This window comes from Sylvia atricapilla, chromosome Z (assembly GCF_009819655.1).
Source record: "Sylvia atricapilla isolate bSylAtr1 chromosome Z, bSylAtr1.pri, whole genome shotgun sequence".
Taxonomy (NCBI): Eukaryota; Metazoa; Chordata; class Aves; order Passeriformes; family Sylviidae; genus Sylvia; species Sylvia atricapilla.
Genome location: NC_089174.1, coordinates 42,696,217 through 42,717,629, shown reverse-complemented (window position 1 = coordinate 42,717,629; position 21,413 = coordinate 42,696,217). Strand labels below are relative to the sequence as shown.

Sequence of the window (21,413 nt, the reverse complement as noted above, 5' to 3'; positions counted from 1 at the left end):
GCTCACTACATTTTCAGTCTAGTTCTTCACTTTTTGGTTCCTACTGCCTTCTTTGAAGTGCTGATGTAGGACCACTGGGTATCCATATGCTATATTGTGAGCAACTCGAAGAATTGGAAAGGGTCGTGGACTTTTTAAGAAATAAAGTTTCTGTGCTGCTGCTGCAGTACAGTGAAACCATGAGCACCCATGACACTTGCCATGTAAACAGCAGAAGATTCTACCAGAGAGGAAGAAAAGAGCTTGGTATCTGTCCTTCAGCCCAACTACCATGGCAGCAGTGAGGGAGTTTAAATACTGTGCTATAAATAAGCACTTTCTTTATTGAGCTCTAATCTCCCTTCCTGATTAGTTCTCACAGAATCTGACTGGGTCATATATACTACTTCGTAATGAAGATGGATGATAAAGTGAGAGTAGGTTTAGATTAGATATCAGGAAGTATTTCTTTACTTTAATAGAGGTGAGATACTGGAGCAGGCTGCCCAGGGAAGCTGTGGGTCCCCCACCTCTGGAAGTATTTAAGGCCAGGCTGGATGGAATCCTGACTAAGCTGGTCTAGTGAAAGGTGACCCTGCTTACAGCAGGGGTGTTGGATCTTACTGGTCTCTGAGTTCCCCTGCAACCCAAAACATTATTTGATTCAATATAACAGCATTCACTTTAGTTATAGGATCTTTCAGAAAGGACATGTATCATCAAGCCACATTTGAGAAAGCTTTAGAATGCACATACAAGCATTACACGATCTAGAAACATGGATTATATTAATTGAAGACCGATTAATGTTATTTCTGACAGGCTTTCATCCATTTATACAAATGCAGAGGAATAGTACTGAAGTAATTTGTGTCTTGAAAGTGAAAAGATTTAGGAGGAATTTCACTTTTATAATCTCTACCTTGCAGCAGAATCAGCTAAAGCAAGATATGGGGCAACTTCACCACATACCAGTGTATTATGAAGTTTTAATTTGCTATTCTTGAATTACTTTGACTGAAGATCTCAGTTACTTCGGAGCTTTTGTATAATTATTTGTATGCTGCTGTTTATTTATTTCTGTCTGCAAAAACTTTTAACTAAAAAATCACCAAAGCTACAAATGCATTCAGACTCTTCTTAATTGCTAAAAGAAAAAGAAAACCCCCCCCTGAATTTAGTCATAAGCTCTTGTTCCCTTGCTATTTTCCATGTGACAAAAGCCCACATTCTCTCAATGAGAGGGAAGTGAGACGCAGAAACACTGGCCTATTGTTTTTTTCAAAGATCATATTCTATTCAGAACTAGTCTTTATTCAGGCTATTTTCATAGATTTTCCAAAACAGCCTTCTCAAATGTATTAAAACCATCATACTACCTACCTAGGCTTAATTTGTTCCATGTTTTTCTAAGAAACTACTTCTAAGGTGTTCTTATTGTTTATAAAGTTTTTCCCAGAACTTGCCCACCTCTATTCCACCCTTTGATCTGCAGCCTCTATTTGGGCTATTTATAACTTTTCTTAGCACAATAGCTTTGGTTTCTCTAATTGCATATTATTTAACACTCATCCTTCACAAATTGTTTACCTTTTTCTTGTCTTTGCCTCTTTACAAAGGTATTTTAACTGTTCAACATTTTTCAGTAAGTCACTGTTTCTCTAATTAAATCTTTATTTCTTGAAACAATTTTTACATGTTAAAACTGGAATGTCTTAAATACAAGGCTTGTAGAAGCCTTTCTGCCCAAATGCTGGGTTAGCACATTTTGCCAACATATCTTTCTGTGAGTCTCTTGAAGGTTTGTATCTTCAAAGCAAGAAATAAGAACCCAAAAGTCAGAGTTTTTAAAGGTGTAAACATATATCCTATGTTTTCAGTATGGCTGAAAGATGCTTATTACCAGTCATTCATCAACACTCCTCTTTTGACTTTATGAATTGCTTTTTCCTTTCTTTAGGGAAACTGTGAACTATTTCAGAAGTCCTGAAACAATACTACATACTGAAATATGTTTATATGCCCACACTGTCAAGTAACACTGCATTTATAATTTCTGCAACTGTTATGATTTTCTTTTCTTAATACACTTATTTACAGCTTAGTGTCTTTATATAAATGGAAAGCAGAGAACCACTGATCTATAGAAACAGTGAAAAGTTCAGACAAGAGTTGCAGTTGTGCCTGAAAACTTGATCCCTTCCTGTTCAGAATTCAAACTGTTGAAGCCATTAAACTTATATTTCTTTATGGTTGCTAATGATTTTTAAGGCAGGGTTAAGAGAAGAAAGTTAACAGGGTCTTTTTTTCTCTTCATCAACCACATGGGAGGTGAGAGAAAGATGGAGGCAGACTCTTCTCAGAAATGCACAGAAAAACGGTGAGAACTGTCAGGTACAGGATGCAACACAGGACAGTAATGTGAGAACTTAGGACATTTTTTCCCCCAAAGAGGAAGACTGCCAGTGTAACAAAGTCTTAGGGATGTCATGGGTACTCCATTCTTGGAGCTATTTAAAAAAATAGCTGGTCACTATGTGGAGCACCATCTGGACTAGTATTGAGGAGGGGGAGGCAGATTCAACCTCCACAGATTCAACCTCCACAGATTCAACCTTCCACCTGATATAGTTTTATGAATCATGACAGAGGTACTTAGCAATACTAAACGTCAGTATTTATAGGCCACACATTTGAGAGAATAACCACTGACAGGTGCTATGGTGCCTTCAAGAGACATGAGATACTTTCCACCAGCTAAAAAAAAGGCAAATTTGGTTGTCTACTACATTCTCTGCCTGGTTTCACATGAATTGCTCTGTATAATTCAACCAGAGATAGTTAGAGTGAACAGTGCCAAACCCAAGATAGAATCACAGGGGAATCAAAACAGGAAAAAAGATGCTGTGTTGACAGAGATATAAAAGTTAAGATAAAGACATATAGAAATATTGTATTTGCTAAAATCTCTTTCAATGAATAGCCTTCTGGTCAAGAAATGAAACAGGAGTTACTTACTTCAATTTTTAAAGATGGAAACATAGGATTTTTTTACATAGATGAGTGTAAATCTGGCCCCTGGAAATGAATAGATTACTGGGAATCCTGGAAATTTATATCCAGCAAGCTTCCTCAGTCCTCTTTGACAATAAGCCAGAATGCAGCATAATACCTTCATGCTGCCAAATTCACACCATGGCCATGAGAGAGCAGCCAGGACAATACAAGCAGCAAGGAGTTCCCTCCAGAACAGTAGCAAAGCTCTGTTGGAAGCAAACACTATCAGCTGATTTCTTCTTACAAATTCCTTATCCACCAATGGTCCATCTATAAAATCCATGCCTCTTCAGTGTAGAGACAAGGATACTTCGTGGGACAGTGCCAAATTATTTCAATAGATCAAAGATTACTTCAGTCACTCTTTTCTCATCCACTGCCTCTGTAACTCCATCACAGAAAGCCACCAAATTTTTCAGGCATCATTTACTTTTAGTGAAGACACTTTTTCTGTCACCAGTCCCATTCTTATCTTCCATGCACTTTAGCATGGTTTCTATGAGGATCTGTTCCATAATCTTGCTAGACACAAAGCCATGAATGATCAACCTGTGGTTCTGCAGGTCTTCTTTTTTTCTGTTTTTAAAGATGGGGGTTATATTTCCCCTTTTCCACTCAGAGGGAACTTCACCAAACTGCCACAATTTCTCAAATATGATAGTGACTTTGCCACTTTCTCTCACAATTCCCTTTGGATTCATGGATGTATCTCATAAGAACCAATAGACTTATGCGCATTTAGGTTCTTTTCCATGATCCAGGTCTCTTGTTAACCAGGTCTCTTGATTCCTTCTGCATAGGCCCATGTTTTTTCCTAGTCTTCCTTTAATCACTGATGTACATACAGAAGCTTTTCTTGTTGCCTTTGACATCTTCGATCAGCTTTGATTCAATCAGGTCTTTAACTTTCCTAACCCTGGCTGCTCAGACAGTATCTTTGCACTGCTCCCAAGTTACTATCCTTGCTTCCACCCTCTGTGTGCTTCCTTTTTGTGTTTGAGTTTGTGCAGGACTTCTTCATTCATCTGCATAGGTCTCCTGCTGTTTCTGCCTTACTTCCTCTTCATTGGGATGCACTGCTCCTGAGCTTGGAGAAGGTGATCCTCGAATATCAACCAGCTTTCTTTGGCTTTTCATCCCTTCAGGGAGTTATCTCTGGTACTCAACTAAGCAAATTCTGGAGAAGGCCAAAATCTGCTGTCCTGAAGTCCAGGGTAGTGAGCTTGCTTTGTGCCTTTATCACTACCCTGAGGATCTGAAACTCCACATTTTATGGTCTCTGCAGCCCAAGCTGCCCTTGGGCTTTACATCCTCTTCCCCTTCTCCTTGTTAGTGAGAGAAAAATCCAGTGTAGCATCTTTCTTCATATCACTTGGAAAAGAAAGGTATCATCAACACATTCCAGGAACCTCCCGGACTGCTTGTGCTCTTCTGTGCTGTCCCTCAAAAAGGTATTGACATGGCAGAAGCCCCCATGGGGACCAGAGCCTGTGAACACAAAGCTGCTTCTATTTGTCTACAGTGTGACTCATCCAGGGTGTCTTCCTGGTTGGGTGGCATGTAGCAAACCCCCACTGTAATGTCACCTATCACATCCTGCAGGGAGCTGCAGTCAGAAACAAACGCACCAAGTCAGAGAAACTGATGTTCTGGCTTTCCTTAGAAGTCTCCAAAGTAAAGTGGATCTTGCGTTGTTTTTTTTTTTTTTCCTTTGTAAGTGTCAGTGGATGGAACATTGTTATATTCATCTTGAAAATCAGAAATAAAAAGCATTGTTGAAGAAGTGGAATGGATCAGGTTGTTCGTTCACCTAACAAAGCACTGAGATAGACAGTTCCTGGTATTTGTCAGCCAGAGCTCAAAAATAATTATTTGCTGACACTAGCCAGCCAACCCCTTATAGGCATTTTCTTTGGATTTCATATGTGCAGCCTAGTAAGGGTGTGTGTATGAAAGACTTCTAGGTGCACTAAAAGTAAAGTATTCTCTACAGAGTATGAACTCAAAACGACAGAAACTCTAGTGCCTGTGTCATGTCTCTGATCTGTCTTTATAAAGAGGTGTGAACTCTAGAAAATGTCACCTCTTCAGGTTAAAGAAAGTAAGGCATCTGAGGAATTATATGATGTCTAAGAAAAGATAAGCATCACAGGGAAATTAGCAGAGACAATTTTTTCAGTCAAATAAGAAAGCATTGACAGGCTTTTAAGCACATATCTCTGGCTCAGGAGTCTCACAGCCACCACTTTACAAAAATTCAGGCAATGATTATGAAGCAACACTAGGTCCTTGTCTTATTCTTTATTTTGTTGTACTGGACACTTGACTTAGTGGATACGGATTTCATTTGTTATGACAGTTTCTGTGTGACTCCATAAGTTTTCTGGATGTGATGATGTTTAGGATCAGGGCAACTGCACTCAGTAATTTCAAAGAAGAAAGAAGTGTATGAAATGGAAGTTAATTGACAGTCACCTGTTCTGACATGAGTGTTCATCTGCATAGACTGAGGCTTCAAGATATCCTGCTGATAATCAAATCTTTGTTCTTACTTTGGGGATGGATACAAAGAGCAATGTGCCAGGGGCTGTGAGAGAGGAAGACAGCATCTCTCAACTGTCTGGAGAGATAGGAGTCAAGAAGCAGGGAGGAGCTTGTAGGAAGCAAAAATATAACTCCAGTTTATTGAGATAGACTTGTTTATTTCATGGCTGTGTGACAGAAAAATGAGACTGATTTCTAGAGTCATGAAAAAAAGTCATGCAAAAAGAATCACTCTGGCTTTGTTGAACAAAAGGGTCAGCCTAGGGAGAATTAAGGAAACAGCAGCAAAGAACACTTACACAGTGGCTATTATATGTAAGAAAAATAATTGATTTGAATTCAATTACCTAGAATTAATATAATCCTAGGACAGTTGAATACAGTTTTTCAAAATAATCACTGACTGCATTGAATTTTGTGGTGGAAGACAACCTGGGTTATTTAGAGCTAGGTTTGCTCAGAGTCCTAAGTCCACACACTCTGAAGACTTACCCATAGTCTTTTAAAATCTTTATAAAGCATGCTTGAAAAGAGAGAAACCTGAACTCGAAGCCCATTTGAAGGAGTGCTTAGACATCCCTCAAGTCTTGCTTTTCTACCCATTCCTATATCCCAACCACCATCTGTGCTTTCAAAACAGCTACTCTCTGTCCTCACAAAACCCCCACCAGCTATGCCCTCATCATACCCCTGGCACTTCTCTCTGCAGCTATCTTCCACTGCACTGAAGCAGTCACAATTACTTCTATTCATATCCCTTCTCCTTGACCAATTTGTGTACATTCCTATTACAAAGCAATATTCCTCCAGTAATGTTGAATACACTGGGTTGAAGCATAAGATTAATTTTTTATCAAGTGTCCCACTCTGAAAACAGAGGACAGTCTTTGTGAGGGAGAGTAGTGATTGGGTTATACCTATATGGACCAAGCAAGACAACACTGTGGGTCATTTACCCCCAGGGCACAGTGTAAACACTGCAGAAAACAGTATCTTTTTTGCTGGTTAGCATGAAAACACCTTTCCTACAGTGAAATTTCTCAAATGTTTAATGAACAGCATTGCTTGCAAATCAATTTTTAAGCTTTAACTACAAAATTAAAATATAATATATTCTCTGGATATTCTTACACACATCCATATTGAAAATAATCCAAATTTTCCTCTAAGAACAAAGTTTGAGGTTGCATTTGTTATAGTAATGTATCAAATGGAAATAAAGATTTTAAAGTTATAAGATTAATTGGAAATGGAGATTTGAATGGGACAATTTCTAGTATAACTTTTTTACATTACTATTTTTCCATCTGTCCATCTTCACACTACATATGGCTACCAAAATCTGCAGGACAAACAACACTTTGCCCATGTTTTTTCTTAATCCTTTCCTACTTATATGTGCCTCACACAATTTCCCTGATGTGTTTACTTCCTCATATAATGAATAAAGTTGTTATCATTCAGTACAAATAACAAAAAATTGAACAAATTTCAGCCTCTAAATTATTTAAAGACCAGAAAAACCAGAGGAACATATTCTAGCTTAATAACTTCTTGCATTGTCAAATTAGGTTTCAGAAAACTGAGAAAAAAGTCCTCTTTTCACAGACAGGGTAGTGAAAAACAACAAGTTACAAGTTTTGTTTTTTTTTAAAGTCCTTTTTATAAGATTTTTCTCATTTTATTTGAAAACTAGTGCTAAACTGTTCATGTTTTATGGTTGAAAACCCTCTTAGAGCAGCATGCAGCTTGGGAAGGTTAGCTGAACTTTTTAAGTCTCAAGATGTAGGTTTCAATACATTTCTATCTGCAGTCTGGACAGCCTGCAGCACAACATAAAGTGAGTAAAAATTGTCTAGGAACACAAGATAACTCCAGTGTTGTGCATTTTTATCCATTACTATCATGTGTTGCATGATGCTGAGTAGTTTTGGGGAATTCTTTTTGCCTGCCTGAAATCTGGTCAGAGCTCAAAGCAACTGTACCTGCAGCAGCAGCCTGTCAGCACCACTCATTTTGGTGGATGCATTTCCAGCCCATTTTTATACAACTTCTTAGCTTACAAAGAGGGGAGCTGAGAAGCTACTAAAATAAGAAAAAAAGGAAAACTGAAAGAACCAGTTTTTGCCAGTGTGTCATTGCTGCTGAATTCCAATTACTCACTTCAAAAAAAAAAAAAAAAAAAAAAACAAAACATAAAAACCTAAAAACTAGCTTAAAACTAAATAATCTATTATGAAATTGGGACATAATCAAAGTCAATACACTAAATACAGCCCCATTCTGATGGCTTGTGTAGCTCCATAAACTTTTCCCACTGCCGAAGCAGGGAAATGTGTGCTGCTTCTATGTGTTCCTCTGAAGTTTCTACACATGGGAATATTTTTAGGCTAGTCAGACATTAGTTAACCTTGCTAGATATGCAAGGATGAAGAATGGATTAGAACTGACAGTCAGACTTAGTATTTTTAATCAGAATTAGTATTATAAAAATAGCCCAGAAATCCATGAGAGAAGGATTATGGCATTTCAAATAACCTGAGATATGATGTAGTGTTATTCATTCTTTTTTCACCTATACCAAAGTTGAACTAGCTTGAGCATGCCAAGGTTATTCACATTTTGCTGTGAAATGTAATAACATCTATCAGAGGAAGTGTTCACAGCTTGCAAATGTTAATTAATGAAGTTCTTATCTCTGAGAGGTAAGAAAGAAGGTGTCAGTATACCAGTTATCTCAAAGACCAAAAGCTTTAAGGCAACTGATGTTTGGGAAGAAAAGAACATAGCCCAGGAGTACCTCTTTTCTGTTCCTTGTACTGACAATTTGCTGCATTTTCCAATTTTACCAACATGTGGATGGAAAAGGCATTTTTTACTGGGAGAGCTCCAAGCAGTCTCTAAAGCTTTCCCTCACCAGTTCCAAATTCCTCTACCAGGCAACAGCAGAATGTGTTTAGCTGACTGAAAATGTAGGTTCAAATGTGAACAGAGAGCTGAGTGAACACCCTCTCACAGGCACAGGTTGAGAGTTTGGCCTCACCAAGCAGCTGCAGAGGCAGAACAGAAGCCAATTATGCAGATGTAGAAGGGTGATACTAAGCAGAGGTAGTAACTTACTATGATTAGTGGAAGCGGGGTATTTAACAAATTCATTTTCACTTCAGTCAAAGCAAAGCCTGGGTATTTTACAAGCAAACTTATTTCATGTGTACCATCAGTTGTGGCCTGAATAAAGATAGTGCAACAGTTCCTGTAGTTCTGGATTTGTTGAATGAAGTGAGAAGGGTGCATCACTGCAGGGATTGAATGGGGTAATTACAAATCTCTCTTTCCAGCTATAGGATGGATGCATTTAAGACACTTGGTTTCAAAGGGCAGGAGGATGTGTGAATTAAATTGCAAGCATGCTTATTTTATCTGGTGACTGTTTGCTAGGAAGAAAGAAGTACTTTAAAATAAAGTTCGAAATATTTAGCTGATTGGATTAAGTATCTCAGAGCTCCAGTGATGCAGTCACAGACTGCTCTGAAATAATTCCTCCTGATCCTGGCATTCAAATCCTCCCATGAAAGACACTGCTGTAGCTCCTTTGCTTGCTTTTTTGTCTTCATCTAACACGGGCTTTACTTCATGTCTAAGCAGTGAAGGAAGCAAATAAAGACCTCTTCCTACACACATCTTGTCCACAACAGTAAGCTAATACACACCCTGGATCTGACCACGGTAAGGCATGAAGTCTTTGCCTTTTTCTTTGTTGGGATGTGGCCTCATCACAAGCAGCAGGTAATCAGTGTCGTGGATATAAAGACATTATCTGAATAGCCTTTGACTGAAAGAGTTAGAAAATACAGACACTTCAGTAACTTATCCAGATGATTAGTAGATAGTTAGAATTAGTAACCTCTAAATAATCTTTTAACTTTCCTTTTTGTCCCAATAAAAAGCATCAGAATCTAGAGCCTTATGTAGCCTTCAAAATAAAATTTTGATTTCTTGGTAGTGCATTCAAATAATGAAGTCCAGACAGAAAACTCTGAACAGTGGTATTTGCATTCCTAGCTTCAGTTTTAACAACTTTGCCCTATATAGAAAAAGATCAAAAGGCTTTAGGAATGGGATATGTGATGTAGATAGCTACATTAATTTCCAATACCTGCACAGGCAAACATTCATTAACATTTAATGTTTTGGTGAACATTTGAGCCTGAAGTTATGCTCCCAGTTTCGTGCATTTTTCTGATGTTATATACAAACCTCTCGGTACCAGGTGATGTAAAACGGGCACAAAGACTGACAAAAGAAGACAACTGTTCTGCTTCTCTCTTGCATAGGCAAGCACAGCTAGTTTATTCTCCAGCTTTAAGTGGATTCCACCTTCCCCCCACCTTTCCCTGCTCCCCAGCTCTACCTTCTTTGGCAGCAGTGCAGGAAGACAGGGAATGGGGATTATGGTCAGTTTATCACACCCTGTTTCTCTCACTCCTAAGGGAAGGGAGCCATTCTGCTGCTCCAGCGTATGGTCCCTCACATAGAAAATAGTTCTCCAGGAACTTCTCCAGCATGAGTCCATCTCAAGGTCTACAGTTCTTCATGAACTGCTGTGAATCTCTTTTCACAGGTGCAGTCCTTCAGGGCCAGCCCGCTCCAGAGTGGGTCCTCCACAGGATCACAAGTCCTACTAAAACCCGCTCCAGTGTGGGATCTTCTCTCCATGGGTCTGCAGGTTCCTGACAGCAGCCTGCTCCAGCCCAGGCCCCAACATGGTCATAGCCTCCTCTGAGGCACGCACCTGCTCTGGCGCGGGTCTCCCCCATGGGCTGCAAGTGGATCTCTGCATCCCTATGCATCTCCCTGTGCTGCAGGGGCACAGCTGCTTCACCATGGGCTGCACCACAGGCTGGAGAGGAATCGCAGCTCTGACACCTGAGGCACACCTACTGTCCCTATTTCTGCACTGGCCTTGGTATCTGCAGAGTTGTTCCTCTTACATACTTGGGCTCTTCACTTCTCTGAGCATAATTACATCTGTGCAATAAGTCTTTTTCCTTCTATGTTATCATAGAAATAACATAAAATATGTTATCATAGAAGTGTTTACCAATATCTCTGACTGGCTCTGCCTTGGCCAGCAGTGAGTCCATCCTGAAGCTAACCTACAGTGGAAAGACTGTTTGCTTTCACTGCCTCTTAACAATGCAGCAACCTACTTTTTCTTTGCATGAAGTGTTTAAAAAGATGAAGTTGTATTGAATTTGTATCTTAAAATTCCAAGTTTCTATGGAAACTGTATCTTTAGAAAGCAAATTAGGAAGCTTCCAGAAAACATCTTGCCAGGTACAGCAATACTCTTTAGAAGATGTCATCTATTTTTCTTATTCTCTTCACCAATGTGTTCAATTCCCTTTTTTATTTTTCTCTGCTAACTTGTTTCAGGTATGTCCTTGCAAACAATAACAGACACTAAATCTGACCACTTAGGTATTTTATCCTTAAAAAAAAGTAGTTCTTTGAGTTAGGTGAACAGTGACCTTGGTTTAGACCTCAATTCAACTAGTATCTCAAGGATACTTTGTGTACTAACATCAACAAAGTCAAAAAACAACCTACAGGTACCAGTTAACACACAAAGACTTTCCGATTCCACAGATAAAAGGGGCGTTGCATACTGGAGGGCCAAAACACACAGCTTTCCAGCTGAAATGGGAGGTGCACCTCAAGAACATGGCTCTCTGATCAGCAGTACTTGTTCAATGGTTTTACTGCAAGGCTGTTTTGCACTGCAGTGGTTGCAGTCAATGTAGGATGGATACAGCCAGTTAGGTATCAGGAGAAACTGCTTCCGTTCATCCCAAAAGCACTCATGCAGCTAATATTCCTTTAGAAATACATCCCTGGGTAACAATAAATATTTTACCTGCAATGAAAATCTATCACCTGCATTTCTCAGGAGGCTGTTCAAGTGCCAGATAGCTTTGAGCTGTAATGATAAATAACAGGCTTTGCTTCCTTGCTTTACAAATGATGGGATCAAACTGTACATTACAGGGTACAGAAGCATCTATGTTAATTCACACCAGCTCTGCAGATAGTTCAGACTGTATAGGAAAACACATCTTTCTGGGGAATAGCTCTCACTAAACACTAGTGTTATGGGAACTACTGTATTCTGCACAGAGCAGGCAACTATCAAATACCCAGCCCAAAAGAAAAACCCTCTCTCTTTGTTTTTACAGTCCTTTGAACTTAATCAACAGCCTTAAACATTACTTGGGAGACAAAGGCATGGTACTAAAACTTACTGACTGAAGCACCCACCTACACGTAACCTTTGAATCTTCATTTTGTTAGAAAACCAGAATAAAAAAACATGCTTATAATATTCATGATTAACAAAGAGGGATCTATGAAATTTAAATAGCCTTTCCCCAATTTAGTGTAATCTTTTCAGTTTGCAGACAATCTCAGCTGAGAATGTACCCTTTCTTGAACTCTTTTACCTCCTGACTCACACAGGACATTAAAAGAAGGAACAGTCCAAAGAAAATGAGGAAGTTTTGGGTGATAAACACTATGCTGTCTGGCAGCCTACATAAATATATATATATATATATATATATATATATATATATATATATATATATATATATATATATATATATATATATATATATATATATATATATATATATAATATTTTCATATTTTCTTCCTTTGCAGAGGTTTTTACACTGCAGCCTCCCCTGCAGACTATATGCCATTAACTGTAGCTCAGCTCATCTGTTGTTAATTCACTTCACTGTGACAATAATATTGCATCCCTCTTACACTGTGGTCTGCCAGGTACAGGCACTGTGAATGGGCAGGCATTTTCTAAGAGACCCGTATCAACCAAACACCAAGGATGTAAACCTGTGAAAAAACCCCCCAGCATTGTCAGCAGCAAATAAAGCTTCATCTGTGAAGTACCAAAGAAGATCTGGTAGATTCTCCCAGACAAGGTATCCAGGTGGGTTGTGAGGAGGCTTCTTGGGCTTTGCAATGGAAGGAAAAAGGGCAGAGAAGTTACAGGAAGAAAACCTTGGAGAACCATACTGCCAATACTGGTGAACTCTGCTAGTTGATCCAAGCCCATGTAAACTCAAAAAACCTACAACTAGCTGCAGGTCAGACCCACTTAGACATGCTCACTGGACCCACAGCACTGTGTGCCAGCCAGCTGCTCTACCTGGGTATGAGTAGAATAGAGAAATATTGAAATTCAGAAGAGTTACCTTGGGCTTTGATGGTAGCAAGGAGGGATGGACTTCAAGTGCATTTAAACACACACATCCCCTTAATCCTTTTTCTTGGCTTTGATTTCTATTAATTAGTCTTTGAGGGCCTGAAATTACACACAACTCATCCACAAGAGACAGGTAGGCAATAAAAAGTGTATGGAACTAACTTCTGATTAAAGGTCTTGCTTAATCCAGTTATTGAGACAGGGTGAAAAAATGGCAAGGGATAAATAAGGAAGTGGAAAGAATTAGAAAGATGTAATTTGAATTTTTTTTCACTGTAGAGGTTAAAATGATAAAACTCAGAGACCTCAGGCATGAGGTAATTTTCCCTAGCATCCTACTTTCTAAAAATATCTTCTAGCTCTCTTCTTTCTCCTCCTATTTAAATGGACTGATGTCAGAGCCTTCAGTTACGTCAACAACTGCTCTGCCTCTGTTTTGCTTCACTTTCCTACCTATGACAGCAGATGCCATGGCTCTGCAAAAAGCAGAGTCACAGGGCTGTGCCAAGAATTTCCTCCGGGGTTTGTGAGGGACAGGACTAAGGAAGGAACTCCACCATAGTGCAGTCAGGCAAAAGAAAAAAAAGCAGAAGGGAAGCTCTGACCAAACTCAAAACTTTCACTTTCCATACATTCACATCTTATTCTGTGCTACAAAGCATACAGTTTGTGGAACATTCTCCAAGACTACAAAGTCTTAAAAAAGAGTGTTATATGTTTGTGTTCTATTTATAGCATAAATAAAAGGCTAATCCTTTTTGGGGACTGTGGGTTAGACTGAACATTTTCAGGGACCCATTTCTCATTATGCATCTGTTACTCCAGTGTGAATATTTACATTTCATTCATTTACAGTCAAATAGCAGTCACTTTATTTACAAAATACTGTGCATTCCCCAGTGCCTCTCCCAATATATGTTTTACAGAAGATAAGTCTGTCCTCACCAAAATACAGTGCTGAAGAAGTAGCTCACAAACAAGGGGTAACTACTAGGCATCTCATATATTTCCCTGTGAGATGTTAGTAGGACATTGAGGTGAAAAATTTAAACTGAAACATAATGATTAATAATGAAACACTGAAATCTGGAACATGTGATCTCCTAATTTCACTTAAAACTTTTAGAATCTCCATTTAAACATATTCCAGGACTGGCTAATTTTGATAACAAGTGTCTTTTCATGCATTTAAGGAACACAAATTTTTTATGTGTGTTTCTTTCTAAAAGAACAGGAAATCTATGGTGGATCTATGCCTGGAAAACAAAGAGAGAAGCCCCTCTTGAAAATATCGGAGAAGGGCTCTGATAGCAAAGATTGGTAAAAACAATAAATATTTAATTAGAAATATGCTGGAAGGATTCCTTTGTCATTTTGCAAGTCATCACTCACATATGGCTTTCTATCCTCTTGTAACTACAAATCAAAAGATGAAGTCCATGTTGTTATCTTTATTTTACATGGGCTTTGGCTGGCAAGGGATATTTCTGGTTGCTTTTTAAACAAATAGAATTTCAAAAGGTAAATAGCAATTCCTCTGACCCCAGCTCTGAAGAGAGTGTAAAGCTGAAATCTGCTCAAACACCATTTGTATAGTTGCAAAGCCAAGGTGGACTCACTTGATCTTACATGCAGTCTAAAGGTATAACCAGCGATCAGTTAGTTGAAATTTAGAAAATGGCTGCAACCTGAAGGTTTCATATCCAAACATCTCTCTCTCTTGCACCACACGTGAAGTCTTTCTGCACAACACAGTCCAATGTCTTTGAACTTTCCCTCAGAAGTAACTTTAAACTCACAGACAATGGGATTGAACACACTCACGAAAAGCTACGCTCATCCTTATAAAGGTTCTGCCTCTTTTGCAAGGATTGGAGGAGGAATGCCTACTTCAAAATGCAGACTTTGCTCTTACTCACAGGTGGTAAGCCTGTGGGACTGCACTGTACCTCTCTGGGTGTCACATGCATCTGTTAATGGAAGGCCTCACAAGGGCAGAGGCAAGCTCTCCCTTGGGAAGGAATCAATACCAGCATCATTACTACAATGAGAAGGCTCTCCTATACAATGAAAAAGGATCATGGCCCCAAGCAACCTTCAACTACAAATATAATTAGTTAATTCCATACTTTTTAATTGTGTCCATACTGGAAACTAAAAACACTTCATGATCACCAGAGTACGAGAAAAGCAGGTCTCAGAAAGAAATTACTTAACAAAAGTATAAATTATAACTTAAAAAGTATAAATTATAACTTATATGAAAAAACACCCTGTAAGTGCTTCTCCTCTCCACACTAGTGCTTCTCTCTAGTGTGCAGACACATTGGCTTTCCAGGTAGTAACTCCATGAGTTAAGGTCTGACTGCAAGGACAAAATGACCTGGAAAAGTAGTGAATACATGGTGAACACATGGCTTTGACATCTTTTTCTTATACTAAGGCTACCTGATCAAGTGGGAAGGAGAAATTTTGAAGGAGGTTTATTTCCTATCTGTTTGGAGAAAGGCATAAGAGGAATGAAGGCAAATTTAACAAATGACACAACAAGAGTAAATCGACCAATGACTGAGTTTCTGCACTGAGCAAGAGGAGGAAAGGCTGCATCTCTGTCACTGAAAAACTTTGGTTTCAAGTGCCATTTCCTACTGTCCTACCCTCTGACTTCACAAAAATTATGTGCTATGCTACTGCATAACCAAAAATAGCCACTGTCAGTGAACTGATTGAATTATTTGGTTTTGCAGAATGTTTCTTTTCAAATAAAATGCTGTGAAGTAAATTAAAAATATTGGACCTTTGGCAGGAAGGACCTGGAAATTTCTATATATTATGACTATTGGTAATTCTTAATTTTATACTTAATAGATCTAAATAATTTATACCTCAATTCTCACCAGTGGCTGACTTTGAAGACATCCTAATATAGTAGCAGAAATTCTCTGAGAAATAAACAATACCTATCATCTAATTCCCTACTGTACAAACTCTCCCAGCTCTTTCACAAGAAAGGTGTGGTTTATTTCTGCCACATTTAATGAAATAATAATCTTCAATTTATCAATGGAAAGGAGAAAGTGCCAGAATAATCATAAGAATTACAAAAAGTATTTCCTTGTGTGCTTTTAAAATGAAACTGTTTTGATGCATATTTTACCAAGACATGAGAATTAATGGGTAAAATTGCAATGAATCTAAGACACCTAACAACCCTGAGCATAGTTCTTTGCAAATAAAAAAGACTGTTCTGCAGCAAAGACAAAAGATAGTAAAAATACACATATTTAGAAGTCATAGTTACGTGAAAGCAAGAAGTGGCAGTCAGGAATACCGCAATTTTAACTGGTGTATCTGCTGATAGCAAACATACAAGAACGTAAATATCAAAATGGACCATCAAGCTGTTCTTGCTTTATCTCACTCAGTTACATGGCGCTGAGAAATGTCCTGCTGTAAAGACTGTAATGGGAGTTGTTTAGGCTCAAAATAGGGTGCTTCTTTGGTCTAAAAGCTCCTTTTGTCAATGAGAATTTTATTGTAAAGAAATGTGCTTAATTTCCTAGGATGTCATTCATTTTGTGTCCAAAGCGTAGACATTGTTTTATCTCACTAACTGCAGAATATCGTTCTTGACAAAAATTCAGTACAACTCTACTGAGGGCAAAGGGATAATTACTGAAAAAAAGAAGGAAGAAAGCAAATGTTTTAGTTGCTCACTGCAATAGTTGCATGAGCTTCTCCCCTGCATTCCCTAATTTGTGCCAAACAATGGTATCTCACTGATCTGCTTTTAGGCATTTCAGCAGTATTTAAGAAGAGCTGCTATTCTTTTTTTCCAGGATTTTTCCTCTGTTCTTTAATTTCAGTGTGTTTTCAGAGCTCCCCAACCACAAGCATCTGAGCATGGGGTGTCATACATCACACTTAGGGTGTCCAACCCTTTGGAAGGGGGTGTCTTATATGGCACCTATGCAACATTATTCCAGTTTCATAGTTATGTGAGGCTTCCAGTCACTACTGAACCACTATAAAGATAAAGGTTGTGAAAACACAGCACTTTTTTGAGTTCGTCTTCCTTAAAATATGGGGTATGTCCAGGGAAACAGAATAGCACAAACTCATGCTCAGGGTTTCTACTATACCTTCACTTTGGCAATATCATTCACCCTCAGCCTACAAGAAATGTAGCATTCAGATAAAGATTACCTGAAATGTTAGGAGACCTCAAAGCCTATGCTTTACTCATTATCTGTAGTTTTCTCCATAAAAAGAAGAGTCTAGTCATATTATATGCTTTTTACTGAAGCATAAAATACTTACATACAGGCTAACTTAACAAGCATGATACAGTCTAAAATGTGTATTATTTACACAGGATAACATGTTTCCAGGCAAAGTTATATGCAATTAACTGACCTATAACCATTTGGTCATTCTTTCCTAAACACATACAGTGGTCTGTAATCCCATTAAGTCTCAGGCAAATCTGATTCAGCTAAAAATAGTAATGCTCCTTCCTCTGTAGCTGCCCAGAGTCCCACCTACAAGTCTCAAACCCATGCTATTTTCATCTCACTTTCAATAAAATACACCAGCCTAAAGTCTCCTATACACTTTGCCCTGTAGTTTCTAGAGAAATAATTCTGGATCAATAAGCTCCATGCAGGCACACCCTGCGAAATTACATATTGAGCCTTAATCTCTGTGAACAAAAGAATCAGCTTGCCTTGCATTAGGCTGTATACATGGAGACAATGCTGCCTATTTAAACTGTTAATTAAAAATAGATAATCTGTTTTTAATTCACAACCTACTGCAGTCCAAATTAGCTTTCCAATATAGATATGTATTCAGGCAACTCTAACAAGAGCCAGCATATTCTGGAGTGGGTTTTTCCAAACATTCAGAAGCATCTGTGAGATGAAGCCAGCTGAGAGCTCAATGATCTTCAAAATAGACACAAACAATACCGTCAATTTAGGGATGATCCAAAACTACTGAGTTGCCTGTGGCAGTCTGAAAACTACTGGCTGCCAAAGAAATCAAGCTAAAATTGCAACACTTATGATTTTATGATTATATCTCAAATGCTGGCAGAACTGCAATTCTTGGGCAGAGTTCCTTGGTGAGAAGCAAGATTAATCTCCAGCCAATATAATTTTAGCCATGGAAAAAACAACCTGAAATACGCCTTGTAAAACTACCTAAAGCTGGCCCAATAATTACTGGCTCATATTATTTATAAATAGCTAACATCTGACCTTTTGGAAATACTACAATAATATGTACTGCCTGAGAAATTGCATTTTTTTTCTTGAATGTTGACAAGAATTTATATCCTTAAAGAGAATTATCATCTGGAAATAATTGCTATTACAACAACTGCATGATAAACAGCAAATGTTTGTCTATACCATAAAAGCTACACATCTATGGGTCTGCAAAACACAGAAAAGTGACAAGCATTAACCATTTTTAACAAGGAGGATATGCAATACAACATAATTGCTAACATCAGCTACCTGAATTTGCAGAAGCAGTTCAAAAGGTTCCAAATCTCGTTATTTGTATGGAAGACACATTTATGTTAAAAAATTGCATTTGGTTTTGCCGTTGGCTGCTATTGATGGTGATCTACTGTTGAAAGCAATGGGAATTTGTTAAACTTACCAGCTTGATGAGAAACTCAAATTTCTGCAGCCATATAAAACACTGAGGTCAGCATTGGCTACTCACATGATTTTATTGGGATCCATAGGGTTTGGGGTGGGGGTTTTGTTTTTGGTTTTTTTGGTTGTTTGGTGGGGGGGGGGGGGGGAGTTGTGTTGCTTTTTTCGGGTTTTTTTTTTTTTTTTTTTTTTTTTGTTTTTGGTTTTGTTCTTTTTTTTTGGTTTGGTTTTTTTTTTCCTGTGGTTTGTTTGTTTTTCATTTGGTTTTGTTTTGTTAATATATATAGGGTTGCATTTTCTGCAGCCATACAACTCCATGGGGATGTCAACAATTCTTTTTTAAAATAACTTTTTAAACAGTAAGTATCTAGCTTTTGCTGCTGTGGAGACACTCTTGCAAACAGGAACCCATAAAAGCACACAGACCAAGATGTAAACACAAAAGGACCCAGACTAAAACCTGGGGGCTTTTCTATTTCTTTAAAGATATTATTGATATTTTTAAAACCCATCACCAAATCAGACAAGCAGTTCAGGGATTTCCTGTCACAGACTGGAAGGTAAATACTGGAAGGTTGCAAAATGGAAATACAGAGGGAATTGTTCCTCTCGTATCAGAACACACGAACTTCTAAGCGAGTCTGAATAAAATGGCAGCCAAACCAGGAGACAGGGTGCGATTTTACAGAACAGAGTTGCCAATGAAAATAGCCTTCTGAGGATGGGATGGATCATGTGGGAACTTTTTATAGCACAGCTATTCTGCACTAGCTTTGCTCTTCACTACCTATTGGAATCAAAGGCGAGTTAACCAGATGAAAAACCATCTGAATAAAGAATCAACTATTTGTTAATTGAATGGAAATAAAATGTTTTAAATTCAAAGCCTATTCTAGTCTTAATTTCTTCATCTTCTTTCCTTTCACCCAGAAAACTGGGTCTGAGAAACCAAAAGCATAGCTACAGGCCCATGCTTCCTGAAATTTCCCTTGAGAAAAAGAGAAATGCAAAGAAACCCTGCAGCACTGACAGTTGCAGCAGCTTTGCTATGCTAAAGAAACACCCCCCCCAAAATTACAAAACCCCCCTACCACTCCTCACTCAAAAAAAACAAAGCAAAACAAAACATTAAAAATCAAACTGAAACAGAAAAGCAAAAAACCATGACAAACGGGTAGGGAATTTTTCCACAGAACAGCATGCTAAGTTGCACATTACAATCTTTACAATGTCATTGAACACAATGCCCACCTAAGTGTGTAACACAGTGTGTTACAGTGTGTAATCCATGTGCTTCTAGGCTGCATTGAGTATTCTGAAAAAGCAGACAGGGAGAAGTCTCAGATTGTGGGAGTTGCTGAATGAAGAAATTGCTTCATTCGTATATATAGAGGAGTAGGGAATATTTTAAAATTTGTTTCCAAATTGTCGAGAATACATCAAAAATTGTTTTCAGATGAAGATATTAGCTGATTTTGTGGGTTTTAAAAACAATCTGCTGTGAAGTGGTTTGACAGTTGCTTAGTGACATTGCGCTCAGAGTTCAGTGTCAACTACTTTTCACTATTTGTAGAGTTGAGCAGGCATCTTGAAGCACATGTTTGGAAGAATGGGTGGGCCAACCAGAAAAAGTCCAAACATGAATAACAAAAATGGCTTGAGGTGAGAAATAACAATAAGACTGATTTGCAAGTGAAATGACATTCTTCAGAAGGGAAAAGGCATTGAAAGCTACTGCAGTTTCCAAGACCTTGTTGTGAAGAGGAATGAAGCACTCTGTCTATGCACCTGTAGCACATGGCACACGCAGTTATGGCCTTAAACAGCAGAAAAGTCAGGCAATGAAAGGGTTTCCTGGGGGCACCAGGGGAAGGCAGACCCACCATTATAGGTCTTTCAAATGAATTAACAGTGACCTCTGGATAAAAAGATAAATGACTTTTCAAATTTTCAACACTCCATCTGTGTGTATTTGATGCGTGCAGAACTCTGCACGCATCAAATCACTCCATTTTACAGCACTTCTTCTGCACTATCTCCAATGCCAAAAAGGTAAAAAAAAAAAAAAAAAAAAAAAAAAAAAAAAAAAAAAAAAAAAAAAAAAAAAAAAAAAAAAAAAAAAAAGAGAGAGATTAAACTGCTGCCAATATGTAGCAAGATTTGATGAGGATCCATTCTCCCTTTACCTTGACGCTTGAAGAGGCAGCATTTGATGAAGAGCCAAGGTGTGTGCAAGAAGCACAAATTGTCCTATGGAACAGCCTCCAAGAAAGACGAATGCCCAGCCTTCTGCCGTGAGGGCTCAGCAATTTTGCAGTTCCCCTTGCCCTGCCTGTTTTTCTGAGTAAGCTCCTCCACCTCTTTTGGTGACTATGAGTACTTTTGCCACAGGCTTTCTCCCCTGCATTACACATCTAGTGACCTCAAAAGAGACCAGCTGCTTGTCTTTTATTGCACAGGAGTGTCACCCACTTCCACAAGCAAAGAAACAAAATGGATGTGATGTCTGCCTCCTGCCAACAGCTCAGTATTCTGCTCTGCAGCGTGTAGGTGTGTGCCCCCTCCCTCCCAAATCCTCAGCTCCAGTGGTGTTACCCTTCCGTGTTTGTGTTGGCAACATCAGCACCTCCACATTTCCTCCGCCTACTTGGCACATCTAAGAGCTGCCTAGTAAAGGTCAATACCATTCTAACTGCACGCCCTCTCTTTTCAAGAGAATGACATGAGCAAATATTTCATAATCCAGGCCTGAATTACTTTACAAATAATTACACCTAGCTCTGATAATTCACTGGGGTCAGTGCACTGAGATTTCTGCGCAGTTAACAACTGCATTTCTTTAAAGAACTCAATGCAGAACTCATTTAAGATGCTGGCAA

At 38.5% G+C, this 21,413-nt stretch overlaps 1 protein-coding gene across 1 annotated transcript in view; it reads left to right on the top strand.

Moving 5' to 3' along the window:
• Positions 1 to 20,671, top strand: part of HOOK3 (hook microtubule tethering protein 3) — a 563,324-nt gene extending 542,653 nt beyond the window's left edge. The window contains exon 25 of the transcript XR_010745659.1: positions 20,587 to 20,671. The gene's annotated coding sequence lies outside the window, so the exon portion shown is untranslated. The remainder of the gene's footprint in view (positions 1 to 20,586) is intronic.
• Positions 20,672 to 21,413: the final 742 nt, after the last annotated feature.